Source organism: Lissotriton helveticus, chromosome 3_1 (genome assembly GCF_964261635.1).
Source record: "Lissotriton helveticus chromosome 3_1, aLisHel1.1, whole genome shotgun sequence".
Lineage (NCBI taxonomy): Eukaryota > Metazoa > Chordata > Amphibia > Caudata > Salamandridae > Lissotriton > Lissotriton helveticus.
In genome coordinates this window covers 1774454449-1774475126 of record NC_136061.1, presented here as the reverse complement: position 1 = coordinate 1774475126, position 20678 = coordinate 1774454449, and positions in this window count along the sequence as shown.

Sequence of the window (20678 nt, the reverse complement as noted above, 5' to 3'; positions counted from 1 at the left end):
GATGGCATAGAGTACACTGGCATAGAGTGGAGTAGTACAGAGTGGAGTACATTGGCACAAAGTGCAGTGGCATAGTCTGCAGGGTTATGGAGTGGCGTGGAGTGGTGTAGAGTACACTGGTGAAGAGTGCAGTGGTGCATAGTACAATAGAGTGGGGTAGAGTGCATTGGCATTTGGCGATGCAGAATAGATGGGCGTATACTGAAGCGGCGTAGAGTGGAATGGTGTAGAGTGCAGTAACGAGTGTCGAGAGGTGTAGAGTGGAGTGACGTAGTCTGAGTGGTGCAGAGTACAACGCAGTGGCATGGAGTAGCGCAGAGTAGAGTGGAGTATGGTAAAGTGGAGTATGCACGGTGTGGTAGCGCACTGCCATTACAAACAGCACATCGTCAATTGAAAGGACCGTTACATTTCCACAGACATACAGTTTTACTGATAAAACTATTCAGCACACAATGAATAATGTATGGAAATGTGAGCCCATAGTGCAGACGTGATTGCCATGGCTGGATGGAAGGGGTGCACCGGTCACCATCACAGGTGCCACATCACAACAGCCCTCAGTGTGTTATATCAAGATTATCAACATTAAAACTGAGAAAATGTGATGAATGTCTTTTGCTGTATGTTCAAACACTAAGAGCCAATATAATATTATGAGAAACTGATGTAGCTTCTCACGATTGGAAATAAACAAGTTTGTTAGTTTCAAAAGTGCAAATTACTCTATTTTCTGTGTTCTCCAGACTCTAATAATATGTTGTAGTAGTCACCGCTTTTGCAGTTGACTCATTCACAACTCATTACAGCAGGGGTGTAGATTGTGGTAACACTATGTAAATTAGTTTTTCACATACTAACATTTATGAGGAGGTACGTGTGTGGTTACATGCCTTACACTGCTGCATCCTTTTAATAGTAGTTGACTCCAAGTGCTTTTCTGCTTCCCTCCTGTTTGAAGTCTCAGGGACACAAAAGACTTCCAAGCACTAAACAACCAGCGCCTGGACTCTGTCATCCGTAAATCTTGCCCTGCCAAGTAGTGCCAATCCATTCCTGGGCCCTTGGAAATGAGTATAAAGTAAAGTGCTGCAACTGCCAGAACTCATGCATCACCAACGTTGCGCCGATGGAACTGGCACATCTCCCTCAACGCATCTGCGCGAGTCCACTACATCACTTGCGGACTGCGCGGTGCAGCACCTTCTTTTCTGACGCATCTGCAAGGATCCAGTACATCGCCTGCCGACTGCCTAGATGCATCGCATTCAGCTGAAAAGCTCAACAATTACTTATCGCCCCTTTGCTGCTCGCAACTCAGATCTGTTGATGAAGCAACAAGGTGCTTTGCAGTGGACTAAGGCTGGTCCCTGTATCCGACCCACACTCCATTGCGGTTAGTCTGAACTTTTAACTTTGTCTCAGTCAAGCGCAACCAGATAGCCCCAGTTGGTGCTTGATGCTTTTAAGCACTATTTTACAAGATACTCTTTAAAAAATCATAACTCCTGTTTCACTTATTTTTTGTTGTTGTTTTGGTCTTGTTTTGTTCAATAAATTAAGCTCTAGTTTTCTATCTAGATGTGATATCTTTTTGTTTAGTGTTCACGCTGTTTTACTGTTTTAAGTGTTGCACAAACACTTTACAGATTGCCTCTGAATTTAAGCCTGACTGCTCTGTGCCAAGCTTCGAGAGGGTGAGTACAGGTTAATTTAGGGTGTGTATTTGAATTAGCCTGACTAGGATTGTGGTACCTGCCTGGAGAGAGTACACACTTCTGCCAACCAGAAACCCAATTTCTAACAGCACTATTTTGTGGGTTCAGGACCAGAATGAACACCAAGTCTGCACCCTCACTTTCAGTTGCTAGCCTTAGGGATGTTGTCCACTTTAAGGATGTTAGCTTGAGTAGTCTAAGGAGATCTACAGGGATGCAAGAGGCAATCAGGCTCCTGACTAACACCTTCCCAGTTTGATACTGGACTGGCCAAACTGAAGTGTATAATAGATTGAAACTGGGTACCAATCAGAAGGGAAAAGGGACTACAAAGTGCTCTTGTCCTTTACAACCACCACCTGGACCTCATACGAGGACGCCAGTGGGCTGAACATTTCTGTGATGGAGATTTAGGGACATGCTGAGTGGTACTAATCCTAATGACAGCCCTCAGCAGAGGCTATATAGGACAGGTCTCCTGCTTGGATGCTCATTGACAAACCAAGGCCATCCATTGTCTAAACATGGTTCACCATAGACAACTTTGAAACCTTGTTTTTGAATGCACAGGTGAAGGAAGTCCAGCACCCTCACTCTCACATCATGATCTGAGGGGATGATGTATTTAATAGGTCTCTACGTGTAAGGTGGACTCATGTAACACCCTTGGAGAATCAAACCGTGCATGCTTGAAAAAAGCCCATATGACTGAAATGGGGGAAATCCCTTTATAATTAATCGGGGAGATAGAGGCACCCAGCAGCCTTGTGGCTCCAGTAGCTATTGAGGCCTATCCTAGGCTCTAGTATAGGCGGACTTCAAAACTGCAGTCAATAAACTCTTGCTAGATGTCCTCGATCCCTTAGGCATGCTCTAAGTCAGTACCAAAACCAAATTCCCTCAGTGCAAATAACTTAGAGCTCCTGTGCGCACTTTGGCTATCTCATGGCTCTCTGCATACTACGTATTACAGTTGTCCAACCTCCACCAAAAGAGCTCTAGCAGGAATTTGAAGCAATTGGTGAAACCCATTTTCAGATGTTGATATTGATAGTACTCATAGAGTGAGCATTCGGGGGGAGGGCACAGGTCAAGCAGGAGCTGCTGAGTTTCAACCTTGAGGATTGAGGTTGTTTGCCCCTTATGTCGCACGGTCCTTCCTTTTATGGCTCTGTAAACTGGGCCCAGTACAACTCCTTCAAGAGTTGACTATTAGTGGTAACGCTGGCGAGCAGACTCAGACTTTTTGGGGAGGTAGTTAGCCAAGCTCAGGACTCCAACAAACTCAAAGCAACCGAAAAGTTCATTACGTTCAAGAGGAAAAGTATTTTAATGCACACTAGAATTAAATACTACACACACAACACAGGCAAGACAACATTTAGTGTTATGTGTGCTGGGGTCGAGTAGTGATCCTTCCCGCTACTTCCTCCGGGTCCTTGCTCTGGTCCAGGTGGTTCCCGCTAGAGTCAAGTAATAGCGGAATTAGGCCTAGGTGAAGTTCACCCATTCAAAAGCAAAGGTAGGTCAGTCTTTCACACTTCACATTTACTGTTCTCCCTGCATAACACTTGGTTTCTCAGTCAGTGGTGGATTTGGTACAAATGGACAGTTGCTCGACTTTGCCTCCACACCTCCTCTTCCCCATTGCTGGGAGAACATGCAGCCAGCAGCTCAGGCAGGACCTCCTCAGACGCTGTGGGTGCATGCTGAGCAAACGTGTCTTCGGTGAGGTTGCTGCTTCATGTCTTCGATGGTGATCTCGCAGACAAGGACGGCGGTGCCAGCAGACAAGTACTCACAGAGCAGGTGCTCTGCAATCAGTGCTGCCTCCCTTGGGCTGATCTGGCCCTGGCCAAATTCAGGTCTGTCTTGAAGGGCGGTGTAGCCACGCACAGACCGATCTCAGCTGGGCGATACAGCCACTCACCAGACACACTTCTCTCAGGCAAGGTAACTTGGTTCAGGCTACAATTTCTTCTAGCATGTTCTTTTAGGTCTGGTCACAATGTGGTACTGACACAGTGGCTAAGGTCAAGCTACAATATTTTTTCTGGCATGCGGCCATGGTCAAGCCTGGATTTCTTCTTGCAGGGCAGCGAAGGCCAATCTGTAATTTCTTCTGGCACAACGGCCAGGTGCTAATGGCAGCTGCTGTCAAATGAAAGTGGTGGGGCAGCATGGGGGAGAATAACAAAAAATAAAAAAGGGTACTTACCCACTGGCCACCACCTCAGTGCTCTGCTCTTATTCAGGCAGTCAATGTACTGGTGCACAGGCTCCCAGACTCCGGTGAGCTGCTCTCATGCTAGTAATACTATTACCCAGCATGAGCGAGTGCCGGGATTGGTTGGAGCGGGCTGCTTTGGCACTCACTCAGGGTGTGGGAGCCTATGCCTGTTTTCCACCTGGCTGTGCAACACAGCTCGGATTGGAGAGTTTGTCACAACGTGGAATAACGTAGAAGGACGCAGATATGAGTTGCGATAATGATGGAGTTTATTATCACAAGCAGTAAGAATAGACGACCCCAGCCACAGCTGACTGTCCCCCTCGCTCAAGCCCGTTCTCACGCCTGGGCGCTCACCTTCAAACCTTCGCCGCTGTGACATTCTACAGTGATGTCACCAGCGGTGCGTTCCAAGGTGATTGCAGGGGCGAAGGTACAATGGTGTGGCATGACTTCCCCCCGGGGCGGAAGATACCATAGAGTTCTAACAGCCTGATTCATCAATCTCCCGTTTTGCGAGCCCCTAATAGCGATTCATAACGAATCGCTATTAAGGACTTGCAAAACGGGATTCATGTAGGAATTGCATAAAGAAATGCGATTCCTACACATTCCTTATTTGCGATTAGCAAATTGCTAATCGCAAATAAGGAATAACTCCCCATTCATTCCTATGGGCCAAAAGGCCCATAGGAATGAATGGGGAGTATTCCTTATTTGCGATTAGCAATTAGCTAATCGCAAATAAGATAGCGATTTAAAGGGTGCCAGGGGTGTCCAAATGACACCCTGTAGCACCCCTTAAATGCGAATTGAAACAGGTGTTGCGCATACACATGTCCAAAGGACATGTGTGTGTGCAACATGCAACTTAGAAAAATGCTTTTAAAAGCATTTTTCTAAGTTTTCGCTATTTACCACGAGGTTTGACCTCGCGGTAAATAGCGGGCCGAAATTGCGAATTCGCTATTACCGATTTTTGCATTTGGGATGATTAATCCCAAATGCAAAAATAGCGCTCGCAAAGGGCCAGATTCTCAGAATCTGGCCCTTTGCGAGACGATTTCGGCTTGATGAATCAGGCTGTAAGTGTGCATGTTGGGCGGGCTGCTGTAAGACAGCCGGCCAAGCCTACACGTGCACTTGCAGTGCCCACCACTACTCCTCCCTGCTGCAGCTGCAGTCTAGGAAGCCCCTCCCTTCTAAGAGTTGGCTCGGCTGGCAGCCAGCAGGATGAAAAGTAAAATGATAATAAAAGTGTTTTATTGCCATTTTATTTTTCAAGATTGACTTAGCTCAGAGCTGTGGGGCAATGCCCCTCTGCTCTAATGGGGGAGCCACTTCTGACAGGTACACAACATTATTTTCCTTGCATACCGGTGGTACAGGCCATACAGACTCTGATCCCAGGCTCAACTGACTTCTGTGATATTTGGGTCGTGTCATCATAGTTCCCGCCAGGAGCCATGACTGGAGAGTCTGTTAAGAGCCACCACTAGGGTACACAAATCGCTGTCCAAAATCTTCTGCTTTTAGTAGACCTGACCAGCAATGGGTGAAGGCTACACTTTGCTCCTTCTCATCAGTCACTTCTCCTGCAGGGTTGGCAGGCTCTTTTGCTTCTCAGAAGGCAAGCTATTTTCTAGCTGCTTAAGGTCATGTTAATAGCTTTTCCAGCAAGAGATAGATTCTGGTGATGTCTCCTCATCTCTGGGAGGCTGGCTGGTAGGCAGACACCAGCTTTGGTTGCACAGCTTTCCTTTGAGCAGTCCGTGGAGAACACCCTTCCTTGGTTATACAGAACTTAGAATTGGAACAGCAAGTGGGCAAGTGGGTCCCGATTTCATACAGTACCAGCAGATAGGAGATGTGTATCCTCTGTCTGCCCTTTCAGAACCATCTGGTGGTGCTTTTCCTTTCAAGAGTCCTTTTTCCAGGATAGCCTGAAGCACCCACAAAAGAGGGATAAAGAGGTGTGAAGTTTCTGTATCTGGCCGTCATCAGCCAATCAAAAAAGTTTGGCCACAGAAAGACAAAAAGCTGAGCCTCACCGTAAGATTACTCATTACCTTGCACAGCAGGGTCTACAGCCCCAACCTACACCCCACCATCTACCCAATGGAAGTGCTACAGAAAGACTAATCAGCAGTCCCTAACTCCACAAAGGCCTAATTGAATTTTTAAAAGAGGCTTGTCTCTTCTTCTCTTAACTCGCCGTCTAACTCTACCTCCAGTTCAGGAATGTCAGAAATATACTTCCACTGTCTGGGAAAACAACAGGTCTTCGTTACTCTGGTCATTCACACACACCTGGTATGAGCCACAGTTTACACACTCAAACGCGCACAACTTACACTAGCAATGTTAGAATGTTAGCGTTAGGAGTGAGGTAGGCACATAGAAGCTGAACTTTACATGAGTTAGCTAATAGGCCTCCACACCATTGATACAGATAAATGTAGCTGCAACTTCTGATTCACAAAACATTATACACTGCCACCATCATGAACATGCTAACCCAGGACACGGGCAGTGATCCAATGTCAATGAGGGTGTGCTTGGTGCACCCCTGCAGGCCACATGATAGGTCCAGGCCACACTCATGTCAAGGGACATACCTAGTCCTCTGTGCACACACTATATAACAATGACACCTGGGTCAAAAAGCAATATACCAGATACACGCATTTGAGCACTTTACCAGGAAAACATGATTGTACACTAAGCAGAGTCCATTCCTATCCCAACAGAACCCCATATGAAAGTGTCCAAAGGCACATTTGGCTAACCTGTATACAGACCTTGGATGTTCATGGATGTGTTATGGACCTCGCCTTTTATAAGGCTCACAGGAAGCTTGGGTGAGGTAACTCAAGTTGCATGTAGTGTACGCCCGGGGTGTAAGGAATAGTGCCTGTATAGGAAAGCTCCAAAACGCCTTCCTTCCACCTCTTGAAAATATGAACCTGTCAAATGTTTATGTTCATACTGGGAGTTTAGCTTGTTTCTGGACACTCCTAATTGTTATTGAAATGGATTTTAAGAATAGTCTGAACACTCTAGCTGATTAGACAGGGGCAAATACTGTTCTGCAGACACAACTAATTATAAAACATTCTACTGCTTGAACTGACCCCTACATGTTTATCATCCACATTAGTAGGCCAGCGCTGTAAATTGACAGGAAAAGTGACATAGCAGCCTTTTACAGCACACCCAAAATAAAGAGATGAACACTTGCAGTGCCTGGGCTATTTGATGTACCCCACAATCATCAGCCAGTATCTGCAGAACTCGTTCCTTCAGTACTGTTATTTACAATACTGGAGCTGCCAATGCGGATGTATGGAACATAAAAGGTCAATGCTGCAGCGCCCATGAGATTTCCTTGAAAATTTAGACTTGACCGACAAGTCCGATCAACGATTTAGGATGCTCTATTTCAAGTTTGCCCTGTGCCAGTCTAATCCCCCTTCTCTGGGTGTCTAGATTGATACCTGTCTTCTGCCTGCCCCCTTTCAATGAGGAAGAGTCCACAGAGCTGCCACACGGAAATATCAGGGGGATCAGGAGAATTTTCAGGCAAGAGTAGAGAAGAGGGAAGGAAAGAGGAAATTGAAAAGGACAGGGAGCCTTTTGGATTTATGAACACAATAAAAATAACTAGATATGGCGCAGGCTATAAGCCCATGCTACTCCAATCACTATTGACGTCACTCGGCATACTGGTGCCACTCTGCGTCCTTGCACGCCACTAGGAATAAGATTGCTAGTGAAATAAATCCTATATAATAGGTCAATATTGCAGGCAGCAAAAAGCATTGTAAAACATTTCTGGGAAGAGAAATTGTAATAGATCAAGTTTCCAAGCTTGCAAAATATAAGGTAATTAACTCATAAAAATGGTAATATTTCAGTCAACCTGTTTCTGCCACCTGCTTTTAGAAAGCGTTAAGGGGTTGATATTACATTACCATTATTTGGTGGCATCAAATAGTTCCTGATGTATACCTTATACAAAAATGTATATTGATTACAGTATGTACACATTCGATTTGTCTGTAGCATACGCGCTGGAAGTAGGGGCGGGGGGGGGGGCGTGCTGCCACACACCTACAGTAACCATGCTGGAGTTCAGAAGGTACATGAGCAACAACAATGCCTTTAAATTGTGTTTTTATCTTGTCTCATTTGCTGTGGTCAAATGTCAGGCTATGTCTACTGACAACATTCTGCTTATTGTTTTAACATGGAGATTAGTGTTTTTTCTCTGACTGGAAAGTGAGATGATTTTGTAAAGTGTATTGGCGCACAAAGCCCTTCATTTCAAAACTCCCAGGTACCTAGCACAAAAGCTTGAATTATCCTGTGGTGGTAGAGCTTCAAGAAGCGCAAACACTTTCCTTTTGAAACCCCTCATCCTGAGCAAAAAGAGAACTTGTCCCCGTGTTTCTCCGGGGCTGCCCCAAAGATTTGGAACTCTCTTCCACCGGAAGTATGCAGAATCTCCTCAACGACTGCATTCAAACTGGAAGCCAAAAAAGATTCTTTTTTTTTTCCAGAGGCAAACACTGCATGGTTTTATTTGCCTAGCAGGCATTTATTTCAGAAGTGTTTTGTTATGGACAACGATCAACACAATTCGTATTCCAGATTTCTGAAATATACAACATGCCCATCAGATTACCTGCTCTGCGAGTGAATATTAGACAAAAACAGACAAGTGTGTAGCGAATCATGTCGGGGCACAGCAAAGAGTTAAATTTCAAAGATTCTTTCAACACACATCTGCTAGCAGTAGGCATGTTTGTTCCATCCAAATAGAAATCAGAACATGACAGAGCAATGATTACATGCATTTGTATGTTTCTTTGCTTTGGATGGACTGCATTTAGTGATCCAACTGAGCATGTTCTTCAACTTTGTGTTCTGCTGTCTCAGTCTTTGCAGACTCTAGTACTATTACATCTTACGTTTCATGCCAAAAAAGATTCTTAATGAATACATTCTTACTTTAACTGGACTAGGCTTCACTTGCTTGAAGACATTGATCACACAACCGTTGTACCATAATTTGATACTGCTCTCCTCTACCACATGCCCTCCTTCATAGCCCGCTATATACCTGGCTTATGTACTACTCTCCTTGATGCAATTGCCCTGTAAGTATGCGATCATTCTTGTTTCCTATTTTTACCTGATGTCGATATTGTATTTATGTCCTTCCTTCCATCCTATTGTAAAGCGCTCTGATATTCCCCGGGATCTTGTTCGCGCTATATAAAACTTTATAAATAAATAAAATAACTATGTGACAATCTTCCTGGACACATGAAGTGTAAACTAAAAGCCTGTAGGATGTTAATTTTTTCTAATACACAGCAAAATATAAATAACTGTAAATGAGCTGGTCAAGTATTTAAAAATATATTGTCATTTAGAAAAGCACAAATGAAGCAATTTTTTGTAATGCTAAAGTGTGATGGAAGCAAAGATTTTAATAGAATCAAAACAAATCAAGACGCTTAATTTGGTGATGTACAAATGATAAACATTTGCTGAAATCCGATTCCCGCACATTATTGTTTGTACATTGTATAGCTTTATCAGTAAAAATGCATATCTGTAAAATTTAGAGGTTATTTCAATGGAATTTGTGCTTTTGTAAATGACAATGCGCTATAACACGATACTTTATTAATATATTTGAGACAGTGTGCTCCCAAATGCACCATAGGATACATATAACACCCTTACCACTTCCCTGCTGAATGGGCGTGGCTGATTTGCTACAATTGTTGTTTGTGTGACTTGGACTTGGATTTTTCATGACCCTTTGACTTCAGTGAATTAACATTGATGTCAGCACCCCCACCCTTGTAATTGTTCCAGCACCACTGGTCTGTAGCCTTCCATGAGGTCGAACATAGTATTTTCAACATCCGCCTCAGCCTGGCAAACCACGCGTATTCTGACTTAGACTTCCTTAAGCGTCATTGAACGCAGGCATTGCCCCTCCCACTTCTGTTCGGCCAAGCAGTATGTGGTCTGTGGGGTGCTGCAAGAATCCACTCTTTCACCAATCTTGTTAAGTCTTTAAGTTTCCTTAGTGGGGAAGTTCATACTGTCTTTAACTTCTTGAACTAGGGGGTGTCTGTGCAGGGCCGGACTGGCTACCGGGCGTTTTGGCATGCTGCCGAGCTGGGGGCTGATTTAGTTGATGGGGACCTGCGTGTGCTGAACGAAATTCATTTTGCTTTGTTTATTTTGAAGCACACGCAGGTCTCCATCAACGAAATTAGCCACCACCGCAGTGACATCAGCCCCCAGCTCGGCAGCATGCCAAATACGCCTGGTAGCCAGTCTGGCCCTGTGTCTGCGCACACTGGAGCCAGATGCTTTGCACAAACATTGGGTGGGCAATTCTCTTAGCAAGCGTGCCTCATGCACATGACTTAATCATCTGTCATAAGTGCATAGGAGTGAGCACACCTTTTTGTAATGCTTAAGTACATTAATTGGGGGCTAAACAGGTACTAATGAGGTGCAACCAATAACCAGACAGTGTTAACATGTTTAAAAATGACAAAATAATTAAGAAATACTATTACAAAATGTGCCGCATTATGCCTCATAAAATTATTTTTTCTTGCCGCACAATTTACTCAGCCACATCCGCACGCATATTTTAGCCCTCTCAAGCCGAATAATTCCAATAGCCCTGTTTAAAGCATATGCCAGTAATTGGATTGCTCTTGAGCTGACCCAACAAAAGTGGAAATCGTGAAGAGCAAGGACAAAGGAGCTCAGAGCAGGAGAAGTGCGGTGCGCAGCACTTGTGGAGTGTGGCGACAAGCCACGGCTAGGGAAGTAGTGGTGTATAAGCGGTGCAGTAAGTGTGGGTTAAAGGTGTAGAGACAGCACAGACCATGGGAGAGTTGGAGGGAGGAGCGGGCGGGCAGGGCTGTACTAGACTGGGAGCCCAAAGCAGCCCTGGCAATTTTGCTGGAGCTGCCCCCGAGGGGACAAGTGCGGAGCACTGCTGCTTTTGTTATTGAGGGCGATATAACAGCATTGCTATAAAACCGTCATCCACCACTGGAAACGGACCCCCACCCGTTTTGCCTCCCAGGAAAACACCCAATGCCCGCTATGGTCATTCTGGCACCAGGTGCAGAGGCATAGAACACTGTGTGCACACCATATTGTCTCGTGCTCCACGTAGACTTCTGCCTGCCCTATGCCCGCTCCTAGCTTGTTCCAGCCCATCCCCACAAGCTGGATCAGCCAGCCGTGGCACTGCCAGCAACCTCATGCAGTGCCCATCCCCCCATCGGAGCTCACCTGCACCCCACCCCCGCACCAGGACAGAGTTAGAGCATGAAGGTATCTAGCAGACAGCCCTCCAGTGTGTACCTACCACTTGTCAAATTTGTACCACACTTGACTTTACAAGGCCACCCATCCTTTATTTCAATTAATGAAATTGTTCTCCATTGAACAGAAAGAGGAAAGTGATCACTGGCTGCAAACCACTGAGCTTATTGTTAATTGCTCTATACATCAGCAAATATGTAACTTGCAGGAAAACCTGGAATCCGCAAACGACAAAAAATGTGAATGGTCAGAGCACACACTCGAGACCATCGAAAATTCAGCAGCACCGCCCATAGTGGGGATTTGCAATAAAGATCTATCCTCGATTACTAACTAGGAAAAGTTTATTAACCTTCTATTAGATGTACACTTGCCCAACAATTAGCCCATTCTATCTATAACTGCAACTGGCCTTCAAGGGCCAAGAAAGAACACAATGCCCGCCTCTTGTTTAGTAGCAAAGAGGAAACTCAACAAAGCAGTGAAAACGTTTGAGGCAGCATCCAAATAATCTTGTCTACCAAGACAACTTATAAAGCACCAAAAAGATGTGCAGGAAGCTTTTGTCGGAAGAAAGACTGTTATCAGAACAGGCTTTTTGGGTGAAGTCTTTACATCTTAGCAGGAAGACAAACTCAAGAGATTTCTGTAAACTGGTGAACAGCCTAAATAGAGCCCCACACATTATAAACAATTCAAACATCACCAAACCAAGATGGGCCCACTATCTAGATGCCCATTTTACTTTAACAATAGGAGGCCATTACCAGACCTATAATCATGGGGCAGTTTGCCAAAACGCAATCAGCCTGTTACAAGATAGCAAAAGGAAAACAAAATCAAGCACAACTAAGTACGGCTAACAAAGGGTGCGCCCATAAAATCACAGAAGCAAAAATACTTCAAAATAACTCTTGTCATATGGAACATTGTTGCCACTTCTGGGACACAACTGTGTAAAGAGTGGCACAGCATGATCTATGCTACCACTTTCGCCGCCAAACCACCATGGGATGCATAAAAAAATGCAAACCTTGAGGTCGGACTAGTGGATGTCACTTCAACAACTAATTTGCGGTTACCCAATAGGGATGATATGCTCAACTTCACCCAAGAGCATTCACTCAAGGTGATACAGGAGGGTCGACGTGATGGAGCTCCAGAGCCTAATGGCATCCCACAGGCACTGTACACGGTCAAGCCTATATTCTGGGCTAATTAGCTATACAGGGATTTGAACCCTACCCTGCAGGTTCTAACTGTTCCTGAATCTTGCAACGGTTCTATAATGAACCCAATTTTTAAAGGGGGGAACTGGCAAGAACACAAAAAGTATTGTCTTGTTGCCCTCATCGACAATGAGACCAAGTATTTTTCAGGTTTACTATTAAAAGGGTTAATGAATAGGGCAGTAGACAAAAAAATAATACCTCTAATATATCAGAGTGGTTTTACACAAGGTATATGTACGTGCACAAATATCCTGGCACTCTCAATTATAATTGATAAAATGATTACAAATAATCAGTTGATTTATCTCTACTTTGAGGATTTTAAATCCCCATTCAACTGTGTCCAACGCAATCTTCTTCAGAACAAATTGACACTCTGGGACACTCCTCAGCGTTTTTTAAAGCAATACAGATGCTCTATACTGAAACCCGGGTAAGAATAAAAATAGGCGATGGCACTTCACTATTGAAGAAACTTTATACCAATCCGGGTTTCAAGCAAGGATGTGGGCTGGTGCCTGTTTTAATCCTACATACACTATTTTGAACTGGCGTTATACCTAATTCTTAAAAAGCGTTGATCAAAAACTTAAGAACTGTGCAATCTCTTCAATCTTTGTCCCCATTTTTGAAACTTTTCTGTATTTCTCTCTTTTAATTGTAATATTATATTCCTATTGTCTAGGCAAGTCCAAACTTATCAAATAGTTGTTGCTGTATATTTTATGTAAAGTTGTATTGTATACAAAGGTTTAAATTAACTATGCATAATAAATGTATCATAGCATATCATACTTAAACCACTGGCACAGATTCTATATGGTTGGCGATGATGTAGTTTTTTTTAAATAAGAGCACCAGCCATTTTGACCAAGCACCATAAGATTTAGTCCAGAACAGCATGAATGCAAAATCGTTGTTTTTAATCCACCCCAGTTCGCCACATTAGCATAAAATGGTCAAATGCCCAGCCTAACCTTGATAAAACAGAAGGTGTATACAGGTAAGCTTTAAAATCATCTTAGATTTTAGCAGATCAATATCCAAATTGCAGTTAGCCTGACTTACAGGTTTGTATCAACTTCGCCGTCTAACTGAACAACAGTGTGCTTTGATTGCAGGTATCTTCCTATTTATAAGTAATGCATGAGTCCATTCATGCATACAACCAACTTTTGTGAGAGTTGCCTCAGCATGTTTTTAACAGGGTTCTTGTTTGAGCCCACTGAACCCTGATTATTGCTGTATTTTACAATTCAAACAGCTGCGGGGGGCATTTCGTTCCTTGCATTATGGCCCGTGACACACTAGCTACATCAGTGCCCAACACAGAATTGGGCACAAAGCAATAATACAATTAATATCCAATTTTACCTTTTATGGAACCAGGAGGTACCAGGATCTAGGCATTTAACCACTCAGAAGAAGGTATACTCGTTCCTTCGAATATTCAAGAAATCTGTGTAACTCCATGGGACCTATTGCTTCGAGCGCCTTAATTAGGCAGACTACTAGTATGACAATTAGCGGTTACCCAACAGTGGTTTTCTTGAAATTGAGGGCTGCCATGTAGTTTGCTTGAAACTGTAGGCTGGTTTTCTATTTCTTGAAGTGGTGGTAGCCTTGTATTAAAGCCAACAAGTCAAAAAAACACATTGTAATACAGATTTGAGGATTTGATTATTGGTAGTACATTTTGTCCAGAAACAAACCCTAGGTTTAAGTGTCATACATTTAGTTTTGGTAACATTGATCATCTACTGTTTCCGGGGACAGTACTTATCTAAATTTTTAAGAAACGAATGCATAGATAATTGAATGAAGGATAACAATGCTGTATAATTATCTGAGAGCAAATTAATTATCTCGTTAAGCAGCATGGGGGTATCATATCCAAGTTTAAGTTTGCCATTAAAAACAGGAAGAATATCAGATATGCAAGTACTCTGTCCCTGCTGTAACCCAACCTACATTAATAAATATGCAGTAGATTCTATTGATGCTCCATAACAGTTCCAATGAGATGCACTTCTTGCTGGGAGTATCTAAAGCAAAGCAGTCCTGTAGGATAGAGATAGTGAGGTTGCTGTGTGGTTTTTTTTATCCTGATTGGGAAATGCATAGTTACTTTGCTCATAAGTGCATTCCCTTTGAAGGATTCCATATGTACCACACTTGGGGTCTTCATTGATTTTGTTGCTTCTGTTTTTTCTAATCACACATATACCACACTTGAGTCAATGCTTGTACAAGAGAAAGCTGGATTGGTGTTTAGCTCATCAGACACACACCAGGGGGGCTGCAGCCATTGGAGCCCAATTCTTTAAGGTCAACGACCACTGCTTTTCCTGCCAGCTCCCTGGGGTATTAGATGCAGACAAAAAGAGAAAGAGAGACAGCGAAAGAGATAGTGGTTTTTGGGGCAGGGGGGGGGTGTTAGGGTAGAAGGAGACTGGGGGGAAGCAGTGGCTGTTTTGAACTTTATTGTTACTGCTGCTTTTGATTCCCGGCCAGAGCAGGGACTGGTTTCAAAATGTTTGCTTTTAGGTATCAGCCTGTTCCTGGTGCAGAATATCATGTTGAGCTGTGTATCATAGGCACACTGGTAGATTTAGCTTCCATAGTTGGTTCATAAGTACTACGTGAATCTCCATGTATACGCTGAAGAACAGGCGGTAGAGAATGTAAATTTGGGGTACTCTGCAGATTACTGTTATCTGCTGCGAGCTGATACCTACTGGGTAGGTAGGAGGTGAACCACTGGGGTTTGGTGTCATTAAACTCCCTTTGCTCTGACAGCACTGATGGTCGAACAACGCTGACACATGAAGAATGACAATGTGGCAAAGGTTGCTTTTTTCTGTGACTGAATTGAACTCTTGGTTTCTCTGAATTTGGTACTGTTTTAAACTGCTGTTTTAATACCTGTGACTGTTTGAAAATAAGTCCTACGGAGCACTGCAAGTGTGTCACAAAACTCCAAAACAGTGTTGGTCTGTCATGTGGTTTTATCAGCTAGAAGCCAACCCAATCTATAACCTTCATTTTGCCTAGTTATGTATTTTGTTACAGTCAGAGGCCAAGAGGGCCTGTTTCCTGCCCGTGGGTATGTTTCAGTTGTTTAAACATTTCAGTTACCCAGGAGTTTATTAAATTAGCACAGTGAATAAAACCATTGCAATAAATGTCATCCCAGCGCTGTTACCACGTTTAAAAGCAAAAACAAAGCAAACCATCAAGTTTAAATTCATACAAATGTTACTGACGAGGTAGACTTGTAGTTCCTATTGTAATCATGTGACATGTTTCCAAAACCAAGGATAAAATAGTTCGGTACAGAGACGCTAGGGCAAAGTGCAAAAAAAGTCTGTGATAAGTTTTTGGGGTGGAGAAACTTGTAGGGCAGGGCCAGTAACCTAGGACACCCACCGTTTTTTGAATAGCCACATTTTATGATGTTAAACAGTTAGCAGCAGCATCCATCAATAATAGATTACCAGCATCACAACTTGTGTAACCCTGGGCGTAGTTTGCGTACCAGCCCTACGCGTAGCTACGCGAAGTGCACTTCGCACTACGCAAGCTATGCGTAGCTAAGTGAACTGCGTAGGGAAAATGCTGTTCGCACTGATTTCACAGTGCCGGATGCTTGTCCGCACTGTGTAATCATTGCAAACGGCATCTTGCACAGTGTAAGGGGTCGTTTTCTGCTGCTCAAGTAGATTTGTACTCGAGCAGCAGCTTTCTCAACACGGACTGGTAGTTTCTCATTGCGAGCGGTCGCCAGCATACGCGACCACTCGCAATGAGAAACCTAAACCTCCTCGCGTTGAGAATCTCGCTGGGAGGTTTATATTCCACGCTCGCGATTGGCAATTTGATGTTGCTGATTGCGAACGAGAAAAAAGTCTCGCCAGGATGTTGATTTTGCTCGCTCGCGGTCGCCAACTTGAAGTTGAGGACCATGAGCAAGCAAAAAATGTCCGCTACGCTACGCGTTTTTGCACTGTGCTACATGCAATTCACGTAGTAGCGCAAACTACGCACGCTCTGCGAGCGTGGCATAGTCCTACGCCCAGGGTTAATCTTGTGATGGATCATGGAACAGAGTATCAACAGCTGTAAGTAACTGCAGCATCACATTAGCAGTGCATGAAATGCCCACGCCATATCTTATCATGTTTTTAGGGGCAGCCCCTCACTTCATAAATCAACTTCCCCTGGCATGAATACCAGTGTACTCCCTTTCTCCAGACTCCCAATGAGGAGGGGGTTCTGGCAGCTTCCATGCATGGGCAGTGTCCCGTTTGGCCACCAAGGAGTTCACGCCTATGAAAGCCTTTTCAGATCTCAGTACCCAGCTTCCTCCAGAAGACCCCGTAGGGCATCTAAAGACCCAGCTCAATATGCTGGCTCAGCACCCCAGAGATCTCCCGTTCCACCCCACCCCAAAAGTTAGTCAAAGCTGGGCAAGACCAGACCATATGGAAAAAGTGAGCTGCAAGGAGGTTGCACCTTGCACACCTGTCCTGGGAAGCAAGGCCCATCCGCTGCAATCGTTGGGGGTCAAGTATGTCGCATGTAGTTGATCTGAACCATCGGAAACCATGAGGAAATCGCCAATCCTTTTGGGTTCAAGCAAGCATACCTCCAGTCATCCTCATCTATCTCCCCCACCCAGGCCTCCCACATGTGTCACAGAAGCACTAAGTGATTGGGTGCACTGATCATCAGAGAGTGGTAAAGCACTGAGATGGCTCCCTTGGCCAACCTTTCAGACAATAGTTTAGCCTCAAGAGGATTATACTTAGGGTTCTGGGTATCCACTTACGCGGTTTACACACGAGAGGATGTTCTTCGTTGACGCACCTGTCCATGAACACATACCCTCGCCTTGAAACTTTTTCCATTTCCCTCAATCCAACGGGAATTCTCTGATCAAGTACACACTATTGACCACGAGACCTGAAGTGTACCGCCATCACAATTTACCTATTCACTCAATAAGGACACTTCATGCTGGGAAACAATCCTTTCGAACAAACGATTTTTCCGGTCCAGAGCCCTGTCGGGTCGGAATTATCACCGATAGAGCGACCTTTCAACTTCTATTCTATCTTGTACAGCCCTGAAGAGTCGTAGGCAGACTGTGCCACATGCGACGAAACACGTGTCGGCTGTTCCTTTCCGTGTCTGAACATTAAAAGACACTGCACATCAACGCCCAATTTGTCTCATAATTACAACTATTGCTGTATGATTTTCCATGCTTTTGTCTCCATAACGTTCTTCAAGTCTACACTGACTTTACTTTTGTATTTATCTTGGAGTGTGCATGGGTATCTGTTTGTTTTAACCACTGAGATGTGGACCAGCAGAGCATGATGAAACTGATGGTAGTGAAAGTATTGCTTGTGGGAGAGGCAATACTGGTCCTGCAGTTCCTAAAGTGGCATCATTGTCACCCTTCGGCAGCATCTTCTAGATAAGTAATCCCTACTCGACACCTGTCGGAGCCAAGTACCCTGCCACAGCGGCATTATCCCAGTGCGGCGGTGATCCCAAAGGATATAATGCAGGGCTACTCTCCAGGAAAGCAACATCTCTTGGGTGCAGGAGGGAATTGGAGTTTTTTTTTTGGCTGCCATAGAGCAGACCAAGAAGACCATCAGGGCCTATGATATGTAATTCAAACAGTATGTGGGGTCATCCTAACCTCCTGTGAACTCATTACTCGGGACCAGGTGTGCAGCACGGTAATACCCATGAATATCAGTCATGCCAAGGCCCCCCGTCATACAGGGACTTCCTTGCAGAGGTGAAGGTCACTCGTGCCGCCCCCCTGCCCAAAAGAAGGGTGCCATCCTCGAGGTAAGTGACTGAAAACACGCCCAAGGAATTGAATGAGGAAATGTTGCTAGAATATAGAGATAGCGAGGGAGACACATAATTTTAAATAAGGCAAAACACCCCATTAGGGTACGGGACAGGTGACTCCACTTTCGCGAAACCCCTATCCAAGGTCGGCTTGAGGGGCCAAAAATTGAGGGACCATGTCAGGTCCAGGAGACAAGAAACATAAATTGCAAGATACTTAAAGGAGAATTGGCGTACCGCTACCACAGGGTACCAGGTATGTCCACCAACATCCCCAGTAACCGGCACAAGTAGTGACTTGCTCATATGAATCCACAAGCCAGAGGCCTCCTCACTGAGAAAGATCAGAACATTGTCCGCATAGAGGGCAATGGGGTTTAAAAACCTCCCTCCCACTGCTATCCCAAACCCAAACATCACAGCTAATCAGATGCGCCAGGGGCTCTATTGCTAGGGCAAACAACATGGGGGACAGAGGGCATCCCTGATGCCTGCCCCTGCAGGTCTGGAAGGGCCAGGAAAGGACTCCATTTACACGCAGCTGGGCAGTAGGGATGTTGTATAGGAGACCCATAAGTCTATAGAAGGAGGGCCCAAAGCCAGCCCGCTGTAGTATGGCCTCCAGAAACATCCACAAAAGGATCAGTAGTGTTCTAATCACCAGGTTATTACTGAATAACCAGTTGCAACAATCAATCTGAAGACACCATAACTAACTTTTGTTTCTTGCCGTCAACATGGGTCTCTGATGCAATGTTGCAATTTTTGTTAATTTACATGTACCACATGTTTGGTTTGCTCTTTTTGTACATGTGCTTGTTAACTGACTGTTACGGGTGCCGGATTAATAGGCAACACGTTAATTTTAGTCTTCTTGGGTTTTATTTTTATATACAATGAGTCCGAACTTTTCTTCCTGGTGGATATCGTGCCTCTTGGTGATCGACTCCTGGCCGCCTTTCGAATACCGGATTCGGCTGAATCTGCTCGACGCCCTCTGTCGGGTTTCCATCGTGGTAATGGCTCTTCGGGTTCCGTCTTGCCGCTCGGTTAAACAAAGGGAGACAACAGGATATCAGTTGCTTGTTCGCGTGGTCTAGCACTTTAAGGGAAAAGGTGTGGGGACCAAACAACTTGTGATACACTCTTTACTACTGACGAGGTGAAGGTTCAGTGCTCGGGGGGGGGGTTACCAGGGATAGAGGATACCTCGGGTTATTCGGTAAATGCTCCTTTACGATTTACCCAGCCCTTGAGTTTATCCCGTACCTGTGTGAGCCATACACCTCCCGCGGGTGAATGGCTGGGTGGCTCGTGGTAACGGTGGCCTCCTGGCTTCTCCTTCGTCTCGTCCCTTTCTTCGGCTGATGACCTCCTCTCCTCGTACTCCGGTGAACTCTTCTCTACTTCTCTTCCTCCTTCCACTCCGCTCCGCTCTCCTGCTCGCTCCCTCTGGGTGAATAAACACCCACCTGATTCGTCTTTCCTCGCATAAGACGTCTCTGCGTCTTGTGGTGACTCCTCCCATTCGTAGCTCCAGTCTGAATTAAAGGGCCATTGTCCTGATTGTATTTCCAACTCCGTTTCGGTGTTCTGTGGAGAGTACAATGAATGAGAGGAAGCAGTTGATAATAGTTTATGTGAATCTTGTCTACTTCCCTGTGACTGTGAAGGCCCCGGGCCGTTACATACCTCCCCCTCCGGACACTCACGATCGGGGAGTGGGTGACGAGATAGAAAGTCCGCCCCTACATTCTCAATGCCCCTCCGGTGATGAATAGAGAAAGCGTATGGCTGCAGAGACAAGAACCATCGTAGGACCGTAGCGTTATTAGCTTTGTTGCGAGCCATCCACAGCAGTGGTGCATGATCCGTAAACAAGTCAAAGCACCGTCCCTCAAGATAATATGCCAGTTTATCAATGGCCCATTTTATTGCGAGGCATTCCTTCTCTATAGTAGCATACTTTAATTCACGCGGAAATAATTTTCTGCTGACATACAGGATCGGGTGCTCATGCCCATCGCACCCCACTTGGGAAAGCACAGCCCCAATGCCATAATCCGATGCATCAGTATGCAAAGAAAAAGGTCGAGAGAAATCGGGGGATGATAAGGCCGGAGTCGAGGTAATCACCGATTTCAACATTCTAAAGGCCTCTTGCATCTGGCTAGTAGGATGTACAGGTGTAGAGGCTTTCCCCGAGTCCCTCAGAGCATCCGTAAGGGGGGCGGCTATATCCGC